Raw genomic sequence first — 13,830 nt, 5'->3', positions numbered from 1 at the left:
CAGCCACCATATCTGTGAAAGCTGGTAAGCTGCAATATATTCCATTTTTGTTCCTAGGTTTAGATTTTAAGCCCTCATAGCAATCATTGTACACCTGTGCTCATAGCAACCATTGCTCTGTGTCATTCATGTAACATGCCCACTTTAGCCTAAACACACATTTTACAGAACCTGCTTTTTTCTCTGTATGTGGTCTGTTTTAACGCAAGCCTAAATCACATGATGTCCAGCCATTTTCCACTGCCTTAAACATGCAACAGACAGAACTGCTGCATAAAAATACCTAAAACCCTGCAGATCTGAATTTGTGTTAATAATCAATGCATTCTCATCTAAGTAGTATTAAACCCAAAACTAATATATTACAGCTTTCCAATCATTAGATGTGGTGGCTGCATTAATTTTAGTTTTTTTTAGGCTTTTTCCCCCTCCACTTTCACCTGGTGATCTGGCCAGTAACACACCACCTGTATTAAGTAAAGTACCCCCCCCCCCCCCCACACACACACACACACACACACACACACACACACACACACACACACACACACACACACACACACACACACACACACACACATAAAGGGGGCAAAGCAGACAGCAGCATTGTCAGTCTGGGCAAAGGGGGTGTCAGATGGACTAGCAGATTCAGATACACTAACAAACTGAAGCCAAACTCCAGCTCACACTGCAGTTACAGCAGCAGTTTTTTTTTCTTTTGGGATAGAATTTGCATGAATAAATAGAAGCTGATCATGGTAAGCACACCTGTCAATAGTAAATGGTTTGTCACAACACTCTAACTGATACATTTGCAAGAGAGTTTGTTCTGTAAAAAAAAAAAAAAAAAAAAAAAAAAAACAACACACACTGGCCAGATCAGATAAAGAAAAGATTAAAAAAAATATAAAAAACAAAAATGCTGCCACAAAAACTAAGAATTGATAAGCAGCAATATAATAAATGTATGCTTTTGGGTCCAATATTGCTTTAAGCCATTGTTCACATTGACCTTTGCACACCGCTGCGAGTGTCAATACAAAGTTAATGACACTCCCAGATCGGTTCGCATATCGCAGTGCGAACTGTCAATTTGGGCAGGAATTGTATTGCATGGGTGTGAACGCCCATGCGATCCAATTCTGGTGCGGACAAAAAAAGGGGTCCTGTATGCCTTTGGTCCAAATGTGATGCGAATTCAGGCATACAACCTGTATGGCTAAATTTGCATTGCTCAGACATCGCATTTGATTTGTACAGCAGTGTGGTGCAAATTACATGCGATGTTGCACAGCGCACCAATGTGATCCGAGCCTATATCTGAAACCCAAGATAATAAGGCATAAATATGTACATGCTTCATATACATGTCCTGATGGTCCTTGTATTGATCAATGAAAAGAGGTGGGGCTTAGTATTCCACAGTTTCAACCCATTCAGTTTTGCATGACATAAGATGTTCTAGTGGAGAGAATTCAAACATACTAATGTACTGCACACCCAAACTCACACACAGAGGACTGCCAGTATTACTGTACTGCTGTATAGCATCAACCTTGTGCATTGAAAACAATATAGGGAAATTAATTTAGTACATGCAGTATATAAGCAAATGTAACAGCCCAATAGCATAGCATGTGGAAAAATCTGTTAGCACGTTAGCTATATCTGTGCCCTGCTAATTTACTAGCAGCTCACGCAATAGCGCAAAAAATTCCTGTCAGCATCATTTCTGTATATCTTCTTACTGACTTAGGCTTGGTTCACACTGGTGCTATGCAGGAAACACAGCAATTCCTGTGCGTGTTCCTGCATCGCAAATGAATCGCAGGCAGTTCACACCATGTTCTGCATCCCCAAATCAGTTCTCAGAATGCAGTGTGAACTGTGGAATCGGGTGGAATTGGATCGCATTGGGTCTGAACACCCATGTGATTGATTCCACCATGAACCAATAAAAAAAAAAAAAAGGGGTCTTGCACCATTTTGGTGCGAATGGTACGCTCCTGTGAATCAGACCCGATGCAGTGCATATCACTTTAGGTATTGTGGTGTGAGTGAGCCCTTAGAGGTGTGGCAAATGACCAATGCAGCTATAGCATTAACTGGGATTCAGGACGCATTCCACATGAATAAAGTCACAGGTTTTTGAAGCATTGCAAGTGAATTCAATAGAGGTAGCAGTTTGTGGTAAACCCTAAAGAATATGACATGCCGTAATATTCTTAACACAACACGCAGAGACACTAATGTGAGGTGTATACTGTGTAATTATCCAGAGCATTGGCAGGCGCTATAGGAGTTTTAAAAAGGCAGCTAAAACATTTGTTTTTTGACCTATGTGAAAGAGGCCTTGCTGTGTTTTAAATCAGGACAGAAAAAGACTCATGGATACGATCTGCTATACATCAATGGCTGAGAAACAAGGATAGACGGCAAACTATTTATTTCATTAGCAGCTGGAGAGCCAGGAAAAAAAAACAAAAAAAAAAAACAAAGTAAACTGACTAGAAAGCCTATAAAAAAAAAAAAAAAAAAAAAAAGAAGACTTCTGATAACTGTTTTTACGTTTTCTCACAAAACACCTGCCAATTTCCGTTTTTATGTCCCAAGAGTAGCTTTGTTGGTCTTTTCCAGAACTATACAAGACTGTCAATGTAACGTGCTAATTTTTCTCTGATCACCATTAGGAGTGCGCCGTCCGCTAAGATTCTTCCTTCAGCCTCTTTCACACGGCCAATCCATTCAGGTCCGGCTGTCAGGTTTTTCAAGCGGACCTGAACAGATGCTCCATAGAGATCTATGGAGCGTCGGAAGTCAGCGGTGATATGTCCGCTGACATCTGACCCGCTCCGTTCTGAAAAAGTGTGACGGAGGAAAAACCTACTTTTCCATCCGTCATCAGATCGGACGACAACGGACTCTAGTGGGCTTTCACACTGGAGCGGTGCGCTAGCAGGATGGTAAAAAAAAAAAAGTCCTGCTAGCCACATCTTTCGAACGGTGTATTCACCACTCCTACCCATTGAAATCAATGGGGCAGCACGGCTATATATACTATATACTATGCTGCAGCGGTGCTCTGCGGGCGGTTTTAACCCTTTTTTGGCCACTAGCGGCCGAATACCGCTGCTAAAAATATCGCCGCTTTACCGCCAATGAATCTCCCACCCCAGTGTGAAAGGGGCCTTAGAAGGACTAGAACTGTACTTCAACAGTTCCAGCAAAATAACTAAGCTCCCACCCAAAAAGTACAAAATATAAAAATACATCAAGTTACATAATGCTTCAGCTAAAATTAAGATCACAAGCTTGGCAATCACAAAGAATCTGAGCTCTATGTAACCTAGTACACAGGATTTTAATTACAAGGCTTGAAGTTACCAGACACAGCACAGCTCTGCTATTTAGCAACATCAAGAAAACTTTCCATGATAAACTTGAATAGCCTTGAGTGATATAGTCATCTCTGACACTATGCAATAGATTTTCCTCTTTAAATTCATATGCAATCTTAGAAAAACGTATGTAACCTAGCGTTTAGGAGTTTTGGGTCAAACCCCATTGCCTTATGCTGAAAGCAATCAAATGGAATCTGATCTCACACATGGAAGATTTTCAAAGAAGCCTTTAGGCTGGATTCACACCTTTGTATTTTTAGTGCTTTTTGCATTTTGCAGATTTGCACTACAGAACGTGTTCCATAGGAAACCATGTTAAATGGACAGTAGTGCAAATCTGCAAAATACAAAAAGCACTAAAACTGCATAGGTGTGAATTCAGCCTTAGATCAGATTTACATTTTTTTTTTTTTTTTAGACTAGGGTAATGTTAGACTCTTCCACCGGGGTGCTGTTCAGGTGTTTTAGCGCTGAAAATAGCGCCTCTCATGCCTCCCCAGCATGAAAGTCAGAGTGCTTTCACTGGGGTGGTGTGCTTGCAGGATGGGGAAAAAAGTACTGCAAGCAACATCTTTTGGGCGGTGTGGGATTGCTGTATACACCGCTCCTCCACCGCCCCTGTGAACCAATTCGGCAGCACCACAAAACATCAGATCATCAGAGACATCTCTGCAGGTTTCTGCACAATGTCAATGTAAATCGCAGCCTGAAAAAAAAAAAAAAAAAAAAATATCACAAAAAGTAGTACAGAAACTACTTTTTGAAACAGTGCGGCGTCGCACCGATTAGGACCGTGCCATTGACGGCAATTGCTGCCAATCTAACTTGTCAAATCGCATGTCAAAATGCTCCAGTGTAAACCAGGGCTTAATATACTTTTTAAAAAGGTGAATTTATCCTTGAAGCAACATACTTTGCTTGCCTCTTCAAACTGCTCAGTAATCACTTGTGAATGTCAGAATTATCCTATGGTGATCTGTAAATAAATCTTCCCTTTTGCACTTTGTGCTGAATGTGATGATTAACAGGTGCAAGGCATTACAAGTGGTCAAGTGTTAGCAGAACTACTAATTAGCACACTTTATAATTAAATTATTATTAGCATTGCAACCAACTTACTGCAATAAATATGGAATTAATGTCACTTACCATTTTACACGGTATATGACTAAACTTGCAACATGCTTTTGGCACGTCACTACAGCGAGTGGTTCTAGCTCATTCCCACCTCTAATCAGCTGATTTGATGGGGTAGAGAAAAAGATTGGCCAAGACCGTGCAGGTGAAAACAGGTGAGGCAAACAGAATCCCATGTGCTGCGCTGATTTGCTATCTCCATTATATTTAGAAAGCCACAAATGGCGAACTGGTGTTCTAAAAAATCCTGAAGGGTTCTTTTAAAGTGGAAAAGGTTTTCAAAGAAATAAGACAAAAACTGTAAGCCGGGTTAAAAATGCTAAATGTAAGAGGATTGTTATTAAAAGTGGCAGGCCAACTGTGCACATTGTTCCTAAAAAATTAAACTTTATAATGTTTAATTATGACAAAAAAGGTAAGAAAACTGCAAACTTGTAAGATGGAGAATGACAGGTTCCTCTGCTGAGAAAAACACTTTTAGAAATGGGATGAAAAAATATGGAGAAAACAAAAAGCACAGATACTCAATCATGCCTATCAGATCACCTTAGTGACGCTTTGCGGGCGGTTTTAACCCTTTTTCGGACGCTAGAGGGCGATCAGCGCTGCTAAAACGACGGTAAAGCGCCGCTTTACTGCCAGCATGCTGAGTGCCCCAGTGTGAAAGTAGCCTAATGCTTCAGTTGTGATGCCTTATTCAAAGTTTAATAGAACCAATTTACAGATGCACAGAGCACTTTGGCTGCATGCATGGAATGCTGATGCTATATCCAAGGACTTTGCCTTCATGGACTATTCAGCTCTGACCTTCAGAGGCTGACTCATGCTCAATCCATAGCACTCTCAGTTAGAGGTCAGATTAACCCCTATGAACAAGCCTTCTGCATGACTGTGCATCCCCACTTCTACAAGTGGGGTTTTGAGTGTGTTTTCGGATGGATGCTTGGGCAATTTGCCTCTGGCCACTGAGTGCAGAGGTCACCCTCTTTACCACACATTTCTACCTCCTTGTCTGACACCCCCTTAGTGATTCCCCACCACCTCTCTTGTGCTATTGCACAAAACATTGCAGTTTCTTGTGTGGCCAAGGTCAACTGGGCCAATCCTGGCAGTCCCTTACCTAAGAACCTGGCTCCTCAACTTACTTTAAATGCACCAGCTAACTCTGGTCACTGAGCCCTCTATTCACCCCAGTGCTTCCTCTTTGTCCTCATTGTGGAAGCTACCTGTCACTGGCAAGGGAAGCTGGGCAGCTTCAAACCTTGCTAAAAAGCTTTACTTATTTGGCTAGGCAACCTTTTCCAGAGTATGGAAAATGTCCTTCCCCAAGAGTTTAATGGGTAAAGATTCCTGTGTGTAGACTGACTTCTAGTCTTTTCTCTGTACTTGGACGGATTCTTTTGGGGGTTGTCCCTGTATTTTTTCTGTTGACCACATGTTGTGGGCCTGTTCTTTCTTTTATCAGGTAGTGATGTTCTACCTCTTTAAATGTGTTTTTGGTTTGACAGTCTCTCATTGGTTTAGGCTAGTGTTCTCTTGATGGAGTTATTCCTTTTTGATAATGATCTCTGTCCTGGTCTTGTTCATCAGATTGTAGCCTCCTCTTGGTCTTTGGCAGTCTCCCTTGTTTTGAAGAGGGCCTAAAGTGATTGCAAAGGATTTTTTAAAAATAACATGTTCTACGTAAATGCTCTGTGCAATGGTATTGCACGGAGTGACGCTGAACCTCCTGTTTGCAGGTCCCCTGCCGATGCTCCTTGCTCCTCTTCTCAGTGTGCCACCATAGAAAGCCACCTCCTATTATTGCACACCTGCATCCCTAGACACAGACAGCGTGGCTTGGCCCCATCCCCCATCAAAGTACTGATTGACAGCAGTGGGCGCTGCTTCAGCAAAGCCTGAGAGTGGGGGAGCTTCTATAGATGGGCACAGAGATGGACTGAGTGAGGACTCAAGTAAGTATAAGGGGACGATACTGAAACCCAAACCTTTCTTACCTTAATACAGGGAAAACTATAGGGTAAAAATGTTTAGGCTTTAGAACCACTTTAATTTGATCTGATCAGTCAGCAGTCGGTTCCCAAAGTGGTCCTGAGGCGCAGACAGGCTCCACTCCCCCACCTACAGTATCTCACAAAAGTGAGTACACCCCTCACATTTTTGTAAATATTTTATTATATCTTTTCATGTAACAACACTGAAAAAATGACACTTTGCTACAATGTAAAATAGTGAGTGTACAGCTTGTATAACCAAGTAAATTTTCTGTCCCCTCAAAATAACTCAACACACAGCCATTAATGTCTCAACTGCTGGCAACAAAAGTGAGTACACCCCTAAGTGAAAATATAAAAATTGGGCCCAATTAGCCATTTTCCTTCCCCGGTGTCATGCTACAAGGTCTCAGGTGTGAATGAGGAGCAGGTGTGTTAAATTTGGTGTTATCGTTGTCACTCTCTCATACTGGTGACTGGAACTTCAACATGGCATATCATGGCAAAGAACTGAGGATATGTTGCTTTACATAAAGATGGCCTAGGTAATAAGAAGATTGTCAAGACCCTGAAACTGAGCTGCAGCACGGTGGCCAAAACTATACAGTGGTTTAAAAGGACAGGTTCCACTCGGAACAGGCCTCACCATGGTTGACCAAAGAAGTTCAGTGCACATGCTCAGTGTCATAAGGTTGTCTTTGGGTAATAGACGTATGAGTGCTGTCAGCACTGCTACCGAGGTTGAAAGGGTGGGGGGTCAGCCTGTGAGTGCTCAGACCATACGCACAGTGCATCAAATTGGTCTGCATGGCTGTCGTCCCAGGAGGAAACCTCTTCTAAAAATAATACACAAGAAAGCCCGCAAACAGTTTTCTGAAGACAAGCAGAATAAGGACATGAATTACTGAAACCATGTCCTGTGGTCTGACGAGACCAAGATAAACTTATTTGAACATCTGTGGAGCATCCTCAAACGGAAGGTGGAGGAGTGCAAGGTCTCCAACATCCATCCACCAGCTCCTTGATGTCATCATGGAGGAGTGGAAAAGGACTCCAGTGGCAACCTGTGAAGCTCTGGTGAACTCCATGCCCAAGAGGTTTAAGGCAGTGCTGGAAAATAATGGTGGCCACAAAAAATATTGACACTTTGGGCCCAATTTGGACATTTTTATTATGGTGTGCTCACTTTCGTTGCCAGCGGTTTAGACATTAATAGCTGTGTTATTTTGAGGGGACAGAAAATTTACACTGTTATACAAGCTGTACGCCCACTACTTTACATTGTAGCAAAATGTCATTTCTTCAGTGTTGCATAGTAGGTGAGGTCAAAAAAAGACACAAGTCCATCAAGTCGAACCTATGTGTGTGATTATATGTCAGTATTACTTTGTATATCCCTGTATGTTGTGGTCATTCAGGTACTTATCTAATAGTTTCTTGAAACGATTGATGCTCCCCGTTGAGACCACCGCCTGTGGAAGGAATTCCATATCCTTGCTGCTATTACAGTAAAGAATCCTCTACATAGCTTAAGGTTAAACCTATTTTCTTCTAATTTTAATGAGTGGCCACATGTCTTGTTAAACTCCCTGACTTGAAAACGTTTTATCCCTATTGTGGGGTCACCAGTACGGTATTTGTAAATTGAAATCATATCCCCTCTCAAGCCTCTCTTCTCCAGAGAGAATAAGTTCAGTGCTCGAAACCTTTCCTCATAACTAATATCCTCCAGACCCTTTATTAGCTTTGTTGCCCTTCTTTGTACTCGCTCCATTTCCAGTACATCATTCCTGAGGACTGGTGCCAAGAACTAAACAGCATACGCTAGGTGCGGCCGGACCAAAGTCTTGTAGAGTGGGAGAATTATCGTTTTATCTCTGGAGTTGATCCCCTTTTTAATGCATGCCAATATTCTGTTTGCTTTGTTAGCAGCAGCTTGGCATTGCATGCCATTGCTGAGCCTATTATCTACTAGGACCCCCAGGTCCTTTTCCGACCTAGATTTCCCCAGCGGTTCTCCACCCCCCCCCCCCCCCCCAATGTATAGATTGCATTCATATTTTTGCCACCCAAATGCATTATTTTACATTTTTCTACATTGAACCTCATTTGCCATGTACCCCATTAATTTGTTCAAATCTTTTTGCAAGGTTTACACATCCTGTGGAGAATGTATTGCCCTGCTTAGCTTAGTATCGTCTGCAAATACAGAGATTGAACGGTTTACCCCATCCTCCAGGTCGTTTATGAACAAATTAAACAGGATTGGTCTCAGCACAGAACCCTGGGGGACCTCACTTCCTACCCCTGACCATTCTGAGTAACCATTTATCACCACCCTCTTAACTCGCCCTTGAAGCCGGTTTTCAATCCATGTACTCACCCTATGTTCCATGCCAACGGACCTTATTTTGTACAGTAAACGTTTATGGGGAACTGTGTCAAATGCTTTTGCAAAATCCAGTTCCACCACATCTACGGGCCTTCCTTTATCTAGATAGCAACTCACCTCCTCATAGAAGGTCTGGCAAGAAAGATTCTTCATGAATCCATGCTGATTACGTCTAATGATACTGTTGTCATTACTAAACTCTTGTATATAGTCCCTTATCATCCCCTCCAAGAGTTTACATACTATTGATGTAATGCCTCGTACGCACGATCAAACAATCCGATGGAAAAGTTCAGCAAACTCAAGTCCGCCGGACAATCCGCCCATGTGTAGGCTCCGGCTGACTTTTTTTACCCAAAGTCCGGCGGACTTAGAAAGTATTTTTGCACTCCAATATGTCCGCCGGACTCGCATTTTGGCGGACAGTACGGCCGTGTGTGCGCTAGTCCGCCGTACTTTTGAAATGAGCGGACTTTTCGCGCAGAGAAAGGTCCGCTCATTTTGAGCGCGCCTCCGGGTAGCCGGGGCCAGCGAAGGAGGCGTCGCTGGGCCGTCACCTGGTATGGACATAAAGGGGAACCCCAATGCCGAAAAATCGGCATGGGGGTCCCCCCCCAGATCCCCATCAGACCCTTATCCGGGCAGGCTACCCGGCCGGCCAGGAAAGGGGGTGGGGACGAGCAAGCGCCCCCCTTCTGAGTTGTACCAGGCCGCGTGCCCTCAACATGGGGGGTGCCTTGGGGAAGGGGGGGCCGCCCGGCCCCCCACCCCAAAGCACCTTGTCCCCATGTTGATGAGGACAAGGGCCTCTTCCCGACAACCTGGCCGTTGGTTGTCGGGGTCTGCAGTCGGGGGGCTTATCGGAATCCGGGGGCCCCTATGTGAATGAGTATGGGGTACAATGTACGCCTACCCATTCACCTGTAAAAAAAAAAAAAAAAGTAAAAAAAAAAAACACACAAGGGTTAAAATAGTTTATTGCACAGCTCCGGGGGTCTTCTTCAGTCTTCGGGGGTCTTCTTGCCGGACTCCTCCGCTATCTTCTGCTCTTTTGCTAGCTCTTTCACTAGCGGAGGAGCCCGGCTTCCTTCTTCGCCGCCGCCCTCTTCTTCCGACTTTGGGGGTCTTGTCCCCCTCTTCGGGGGCCTTGTCCCCCCTCTTCGGTTCTTCTTGCCGAGCCACCGCGACTTCTTCTAGCTCTTTTACAAGCGGTGGCGCTGTCTTCTGTTCTTCTCTTCTTCTTCTCTTCTGAAGATGTTGCCTCGTCGCTGCCTCCAGTCTCAATGGCAGGGACGCAGCGCGTGGCGACTTATATAGGGACATCCCAGATGATGTCTCCGCCCATTATGATGTCACAGTCCCAGCATCCTCTGGGAATTTTCCTGTTTTCCAGTGTCCAAACCTCCTGTAGGCAGCAGTGTACCCCAATGTATCTGAACTATGTCTGTCTCTCAATGAACTTCAAGCAAAAAACTAACTAAAACTAGTGACATATATGTGTTTTTAAATTTGCCCCATAGTTCATTTTAAACATGGGTTTGTGGGACTTCCAAAACACTTTCCATGTCAGTTGTCAAGTGAGCAGAAAGCGAATGTTCCCAGTACAGCATGCTTGAAGGTCTAAGGCTGGCTAAACACTATAAAATCTAAGCAATCTCTTTAGTCTTCTTCAGAGTTCCAAAAATGATATAATATGAGGACACACATGAATAATTTATTATTTTAATATTGAGGCAGGCCCTTGCATTACATAGTTGGTGGTAGATATAAAGGTGATGGTACAATCAGATTGTATAGTGTATATTTGGCTTAAATGAAGAAGAAATATGAGCCTAAATGTAGTTTGCAGTATGCGTTGCGTTTTGGGAGCGACTCAATGAAAAATGGCTGTAATCTTATATTATATTCAATTGTAAATTCATCTGTTTCTTGGGCCTACTTAACACATGTCTTCCAAAATATGTACAGCAAATATTTGCAAAGCTTAAAAAAGCTGGATCCCTTAAATGAAACTGGCAATGAGGGACATATGTAGGCAGCAAATGCTTACATCTTTTCATGAAAATGTTAGCTGCCTGGCTGTCATGCTGATTGAATTGCTTCAAAACTTTGTGAGATATTGACTTGAAACAAGTATGAGATCAAGTGCTTTGATAATAGTTGACTTTCCTGAACTCCATCTTTATTCCAGGGTGGTGGCCCAGCGAGTGATGAAGTTGAAGATAAAGACGGAGATCTAACCTTCTTTTAAGATGAGAGTCAGTAATGGCAGCTTCTACATTTCTTAGTGTCTTTTCTTAAAAGTTGGCTCCAGCCTGGGAGTTTTAAAGCAGATCTTAGGCCGCGTACACACGGGCGGACTGTTCGCCCAACCTTGTCCGCTGAACAGTGTTTGGGCGGACAGTCCGCTCGTGTGTGGGCTTTCAGCGGACAGTTTCAGCGGACAGTTGGACGGACAAAGTCTTTCGGAAATTCCGAAAAACTGTCCGCTGAAACCGCGTTTGAGCGAACAGTCCGCCCGTGTGTGGGCCTGTCCGCTGTACTTTCGAAATGAGCGGACTGTTCCCGCTCGGAAAGTCCGCCCATTTCGAGCGCGTGTACAGGTAGGCGGGGCCCGCGAAGGAGACGTCGCGGGCTCCGCCGCCTGGAATGGGCTTAAAGGGGAACCCCAACGCCGAAAAAAAACGGCGTGGGGGTTCCCCCAAAGTCCACACCAGACCCTTGTCCGAGCACGCTACCCGGCCGGCCAGGAAAGGGGGGCGAGCGAGCGCGCCCCCCCTCCTGAGCCGTACCAGGCCGCGTGCCCTCAACATGGGGGGGTGCCTTGGGGAAGGGGGGGCCGCGCGGCCCCCCCACCCCAAAGCACCTTGTCCCCATGTTGATGAGGACAAGGGCCTCTTCCCGACAACCCTGGCCGTTGGTTGTCGGGGTCTGCGGGCGGGGGGCTTATCGGAATCCGGGAGCCCCCTTTAAGAAGGGGGCCCCCGGATACCGGCCCCCCACCCTATGTGAATGAGTATGGGGTACAATGTACCCCTACCCATTCACCTGTGAAATAAAGTACAAAAAAAAACACAACACAGGGAAAAAATATTTTATTGCACAGCTCCGGGGGTCTTCCGTCTTCGGGGGTCTTCGGGGGTCTTCTCGCCGGACTCCTCCGCTATCTGTGTGTAGCTCTTTTACTAGCGGAGGAGTCCGGCTTTCTTCCTCCCCGCCGCCGGCCTCTTCTCCCGACTTCGGGGGTCTTGTCCCCCTCTTCGGTTCTTCTGCCGGGCCACCGCGCCTTCTTGTAGCTCTTTTGCAGGCGGTGGCCCGGTCTTCTGTCGCCGCTGCCTTCCGTTCTTCTGTCGCCGCCTTCGGTTCTTCTGCCGGGCCACCGCGCCTTCTTGTAGCTCTTTTACAGGCGGTGGCCCGGTCTTCTGTCGCCGCTGTCGTCGCCGCCGCTGCCGCCTTCCGTTCTTGTTCTTCTTCTTGTTCTTCTTCTTCTTCTTCTTCCCCAGGAGATGTTGACTCGACGAGCTCTCCGGCCGGAATGCCAGAGCCGCGCTGTGCAGTCACTTATATAGTGACAATGGGGCGGTGTCACATGGTATATGTCACATGGGTTGGTCACATGGGTTGATGTCACATGGGGACTATGACATCGTAAGGGGGCGGGGTCACCATGTGACCAACCCATGTGACATATACCATGTGACACCGCCCCATTGTCACTATATAAGTGACCGCACAGCGCGGCTCTGGCATTCCGGCCGGAGAGCTCGTCGAGTCAACATCTCCTGGGGAAGAAGAAGAAGAACAAGAAGAAGAACAAGAACGGAAGGCGGCGGCGGCGACGACAGCGGCGACAGAAGACCGGGCCACCGCCTGTAAAAGAGCTACAAGAAGGCGCGGTGGCCCGGCAGAAGAACCGAAGGCGGCGACAGAAGAACGGAAGGCAGCGGCGACAGAAGACCGGGCCACCGCCTGCAAAAGAGCTACAAGAAGGCGCGGTGGCCCGGCAGAAGAACCGAAGAGGGGGACAAGACCCCCGAAGTCGGGAGAAGAGGCCGGCGGCGGGGAGGAAGAAAGCCGGACTCCTCCGCTAGTAAAAGAGCTACACACAGATAGCGGAGGAGTCCGGCGAGAAGACCCCCGAAGACCCCCGAAGACGGAAGACCCCCGGAGCTGTGCAATAAAATATTTTTTCCCTGTGTTGTGTTTTTTTTTGTACTTTATTTCACAGGTGAATGGGTAGGGGTACATTGTACCCCATACTCATTCACATAGGGTGGGGGGCCGGTATCCGGGGGCCCCCTTCTTAAAGGGGGCTCCCGGATTCCGATAAGCCCCCCGCCCGCAGACCCCGACAACCAACGGCCAGGGTTGTCGGGAAGAGGCCCTTGTCCTCATCAACATGGGGACAAGGTGCTTTGGGGTGGGGGGGCCGCGCGGCCCCCCCTTCCCCAAGGCACCCCCCCCATGTTGAGGGCACGCGGCCTGGTACGGCTCAGGAGGGGGGGCGCGCTCGCTCGCCCCCCTTTCCTGGCCGGCCGGGTAGCGTGCTCGGACAAGGGTCTGGTGTGGACTTTGGGGGAACCCCCACGCCGATTTTTTTCGGCGTTGGGGTTCCCCTTTAAGCCCATTCCAGGCGGCGGAGCCCGCGACGTCTCCTTCGCGGGCCCCGCCTACCTGTACACGCGCTCGAAATGGGCGGATTTGCCTCCGCCTTACGTGGGCGAGTCCGTTCATTTCAAAAGTTGAGCGGACTGTTTGGCAAACAGTTCGTTGAAACAGTCCGCTCGTGTGTGGGCAAGTCCGCTCATGCAAATTTTGAGCGGACTGTCTGCCGAAACTGTTTGACGAACAAGGTTGGGCAAACAGTCCGCGCGTGTGTACGCGGCCTTACAGTAAACCTGTACTG

The 13,830-nt window shown here is 46.3% G+C and overlaps 1 protein-coding gene across 18 annotated transcripts in view; it reads right to left on the bottom strand.

Moving 5' to 3' along the window:
* Nucleotides 1-13,830, bottom strand: part of NCOR2 (nuclear receptor corepressor 2) — a 640,543-nt gene that overhangs the window by 294,462 nt on the left and 332,251 nt on the right. The window lies entirely within an intron of this gene.

Source organism: Lithobates pipiens, unplaced genomic scaffold, assembly GCF_037356315.1.
Source record: "Lithobates pipiens isolate NorthernLeopardFrog02 unplaced genomic scaffold, aLitPip1_a1.2 Scaffold_3, whole genome shotgun sequence".
Classification (NCBI taxonomy): domain Eukaryota; kingdom Metazoa; phylum Chordata; class Amphibia; order Anura; family Ranidae; genus Lithobates; species Lithobates pipiens.
Note: the sequence above shows the minus strand (reverse complement) of the source record. Positions and strands in the feature narration are given on the sequence as shown.